The sequence below is a fragment of the Penaeus monodon genome, chromosome 32, assembly GCF_015228065.2.
Source record: "Penaeus monodon isolate SGIC_2016 chromosome 32, NSTDA_Pmon_1, whole genome shotgun sequence".
In the NCBI taxonomy this organism is placed as follows: domain Eukaryota; kingdom Metazoa; phylum Arthropoda; class Malacostraca; order Decapoda; family Penaeidae; genus Penaeus; species Penaeus monodon.
The window spans coordinates 32,830,704-32,830,997 of record NC_051417.1 but is presented as its reverse complement, the minus strand read 5'-3'; positions in this window follow the sequence as shown (position 1 = coordinate 32,830,997).

Below are 294 nucleotides of genomic sequence, written 5' to 3'. Positions count from 1 at the left end.
GGCCCCTTGAGAGGAAAAGGTCCCTTTAGGGCCCAAAGTTCTTCTTTAAATTTTCGAAAACCCCTGGGAGGTTTGTTTACCACGCGACAAGATCGTCGTTTCTGGGTTCAATAGTTGGTCGTCTTGCAAAAGCACGAGCTTGCAACAGGCAGATTTGCAATTCATAATATTCAGAACGATTTTCCCCTTTTTTATTTTTCTTATTTTGTCTTTTGTTGTTTTCTTATTAAAAAAACTCCTCTATGGTAAATATTCATTTTTTTATATTCTGATTATTTCTAATTTTCAAGTCCA